General features: G+C 46.0%; 1 pseudogene; it reads right to left on the reverse strand.

Annotated features, from left to right (window-relative positions):
- Nucleotides 1-1,589: 1,589 nt before the first annotated feature.
- Nucleotides 1,590-3,336, reverse strand: LOC123397056 (annotated as a pseudogene).
- Between the last annotated feature and the right edge of the window lie 1,036 nt (nt 3,337-4,372).

The raw sequence follows: 4,372 nt of genomic DNA on the forward strand, positions 1-4,372 counted from the left end.
GACCAACATTCATATTATCATGTATTCCGTATGTGGTTTAAATGCAGTAGTAAAAGATGTCGGGTAGTTGGTACTCATTGCCAAAAGGAGAAGATGCCCCTTATTTTATGAAAAAGATGACGTTTCAGCATAGGCACATCCTCCACCACACATGTATGAAAGTGCATTTGAGAATAGCAGAGAGCCCAACCTGGAAATTCTAGCACTACTTTAATAGACAAATTTAGAAAAGCAAATATGTTCTGAAAAAATTAACAAAGATGATTGCGACCAGCGTTCGTGTTATCAGTATGTGGTTTAATTGGAGTAGTAAAAGGTGTTTAGTAGATACATGTGGCATCACCTCTGGCTCAAACACACTGCCTGAAGTATTCTGTGCAATTGCTTCAAGTACAAGAGAGGTAAGTGTAGGTGACAACTTATCAATAGTAGCCAGAGGTTGCAGCTCTATCCCCCCAACTATTGATCGCACCACAGTCATCTTAAGCAACAAAAAGTCACACATAGTTAAATGGCCATATAAAGGATAGTATAGAATAAAAGTGAAGATCCATTGCCATGCAAAAATAACTACCTGGTTGAGTGTTAATGTACCTGTCTTCAGGGGCGGAGCTGCATCTGCATCTACCCTCTTGCACCGTTCCTAGCTTAGCTTGATGCACTCATGCACACGCTTAATTCAAGTGCTAAACTACTAGTAAAAAACAACTTGAGCCTGTTGCCCGTGCAACAGGGTAGCTGCATGCAGCTCCGCCCCTGCCTACCTTGTCACTACAAATTGTTGTAGCAGAACCCATCGTTTCACAGGCTGAGAGCCTCCTCACCTGAAATTGCCATGTAGATTCATGTGATGACACACAGAAATACAAAATAAACAGATAGCAAAAATATGCACTAGAGCTTTATCTGCCATCATTTTCCGCATTGAATAAGCCAGGCTGAAACAAATATAGGTCAGAAAACTATATACAAAATAAAGTCAAAATGATGAGGAAAATTTTCACTTATATTGACTCACGTTAGTGTTACAGCCAGCGGTAGTCCCTCAGGTACAACAACGACAACAATAGTCACCTAAATTGCATTTAGCAATGTAAGAATTAGATAAGGAAAACGCTGCTTCAGATACACCAAATATTAAATCATTACATACCGCAATAGTTAGTATCTTTATTACTCCAAATATTATAAGCCATGAAGACCGTATTTGTTTACTGCATCTTACCTGATCACCAATTCTTAAAGATACTACATCACCAACCACAATATCAAAGATCGACACTTGAATTCTTCGACCGCCCCTAATGACCTGGTCACCATATCGAAATTGCAATACCATCAGAGGACCAAAAGTAGCATGTAAATAGTCAAATCTTTTGTTAGGTTCAGCTCACAACCTCGACTTGAATAGTCAAATCTTTTGTGACCATGGAAGTTAATCTAAAAAGGTCCTCGTTGACGTAATGTGTAAGCAGATCAATACACATCCAGAGCAAAATAATTATGTTGCATAAATAGAAGAAATTATATAGTATCCTGAATATCATATTGAGACCAGTAAATATACTGACCTTAGTTAGTAGCATTAATCACTTGATAGCATCCTTAATCTTCTCATACGCAGATGCCTTCCCAAGTATAAGGGTGAGATCAAGAACTGAAACATTGACAATGGGAACATGAAAACCCATTCCACTCAATTTTCCTTTAAGTTCTAGAAGCACCTTACAAACAGACTGCAAGAAATCAAGTAGTTAAATACACATATAAAACAGCAAACGAAAATGCAAGCTTAATGCAAACTAAGAAAATGATCATCCAATATACAATGTAAGATGCATAAAAGTCAAAACAAAAAAATGTTGATATCATATTAGAGCACTGTACACAAATTACAAGAAAAGGCAAGATGGATTGTGCTAACCTTTGCAACAACAGTACTGATAGGAATGATACTGAAGCTAGTTCGCTTCCACCTCTCGAGTTCTTGCTCGAGAGACCATCAACGGTCTTCTGGTTTGCTATAAATTCAAATTTCATACACATATAACCTGACAAAGATAGACACACCAAATGTTTGCGCAAAACCTAAAACCAGTGTAATGTTTACCCGTCATGGCATGAACAATGGTCGTCAAACCCTCAATGATGCCAAACCATTCATTGATAACCACAAAGAAACTATGACAATTTTTTACAATGGCAAAATTTAGGTCGAGCATCAGAAGCAGGTTGCTTGGGTGCCCATTATTATTGGTATCTTCGGGACTATTTGGTCACCTCGCAACATAAAGTTCTTCGGCAACATGGTCATCCCAAAGACGACAGTTGCAAGAAAAATGTATGGTTACAGTGAGGTTGTGGGCAAAGAGAGCTAAGAAAGATGAGGTGTTTAGGTTAATAGTTAATTAACGGACTGGCCTAGATAATTTATTTTCTTCTTCTCTTACCCCCTCTGTTCTCTGAAGTCTGCATGTAATAATTTTGATATAAGAACAACCATCCAAAAGCCATTTGGTTTGGCTTTTAAATTTAAATAGTTAGGGGCCACCTCTCCCTACCGTTACTAAAGAAATATAAAGAAAAATGGAGAGAACGTTCATGTCAGAATTCTCCTCCTCATTAACACCACATGCAATCATGGGAACATCTCTTGTAAATTGACGCTCTTAGCAGTAACTTTCTTGGCACCATCCCGTAAATAGCAACAAATAAAACTATGAATGCATATATGCACATGAATGGTTCACGGTACCCTCAAAGTCATACAGTGAAGGAAAGTACCTTAATTAATATGCTGCAACCTCGTCCTTGTCAGTGAAAATAACTGTGGGATCAACAATGTACTCAACACCAGCGTCAGCACACGGACTGGGGATATCTACATAAGAATTTTGTGTAATCAGTCTGTATAGATTTTACATGGAAATCAACTACATAGCCACCCAATTGAACGGTAATGAACCTTCAACCAAACAGGGTAACCTCGTTCTCACGAAGAGCGGAATCTTGAACTTGAAGTCCGTTGCCTTAACATCGTGATTCTTGGCGGGGCGCTGGTGATGATACATGAACGGCACACCAGGTCAAGGTCCTCATGGAGGCCCTCGTCGAACACAAGGTCTGCGTGTTGTTGGAGTACAATTCCACTGAAGCATGGCATGGTGTCAGTCATTCAGTACCACTACCGCGTGAAGAAGAAGACCGCACACATGTGAACAAATGAAAACAAAAAATGTAGTACCCGTCGAGGCCCCAGTCTCCCTTGACGGTGTTGGTGAGGAGGTCAGAGTTGGCGCAGGCGGGGACGCTGTTGATGTCGGTGTAGGCGCACATGACACAGGTGGCCTTGCCGTCCACCACGCAGCTCCGGAACGGCGGCCGGCGGGTTGTACGTGTCCTCCAGGTCCTGCACCGTCACCCTCGTGTCGAAGTTGCAGGCCCTTGACGAACGCCACGCTGTAGCGGCTTGCCGTCGTCGGGTCCTCCCCCGGGGTCTCCGCAGAGCGGGACTGTCTTAGTTGGGGGTGTGCAGGGCGCCGACAGGGCTGGGCATGGGGGCAGTCCCAGGCCAGGGCATCGAGGGCGTGCTGCCCCTACCGGACGGAAAATCGGAGGGCACAACCCATGGTGGGCAGGTGTCGGGGGTGCGTGCGCAGACTCTCTGCCGAGCGGAGATTCGGCCGTCGCAACCCTAGTGCGGCAACCGCCTCCCGGCCTTCCCCTGGCGGGGCGGGGCGGGGCGGCGATGGCTGGGGCTGGGGCGGTGGCGGGGCGAGTGGTGGCGGGCGATGGTGGCGAGGGCCGGGGCGGCGGTGGCGGTGGTGTCGGGGGTGCGTGCGCGGCCTCTCTGCCGAGCGGAGATTCGGCCGTCGCAACCCTAGTGCGGCAACCGCCTCCCGGCCTTCCCGTGGCGGGGCGGGGCAAGGCGGCGGCGGGGCGGCGATGGCGGGGGCTGGGGCGGTGGCGGGCGATGGTGGCGAGGGCCGGGGAGGCGGTGGCGGCGGTGTCGGGGGCCGACGGGGTGCCAGGGTAGCCGGTAGCATGGGGAGTGGGTAGTTTTCTTTTTTTTGTCCCGAGGTGCGCAGCGGTGTCGTGGGTAGGGAGTCATTAGCGAGAGTTTCGTTCACAGTGTTTTCGTTAGCGAGAGTTTCGTTAACAGCGTCATTAGACCGTTGATAACATGATTAGACGCTTCAGATTTGTAGTTGGATCTGCCCTCTCGTGCTTTTATTAGTACAGATGACCGGAACCACCGGTTAATGACAGAACTGCTTGCTTGCATGTACCGGTTGTCAGGTCCGACATAGAAGGAGCTGCATAATGATGCCCAAATATTGGTGAAGCTTCTCTACAACGCGAGCTCGCCTGC

The sequence above is a fragment of the Hordeum vulgare genome, chromosome 1H, assembly GCF_904849725.1.
Source record: "Hordeum vulgare subsp. vulgare chromosome 1H, MorexV3_pseudomolecules_assembly, whole genome shotgun sequence".
Lineage (NCBI taxonomy): Eukaryota > Viridiplantae > Streptophyta > Magnoliopsida > Poales > Poaceae > Hordeum > Hordeum vulgare.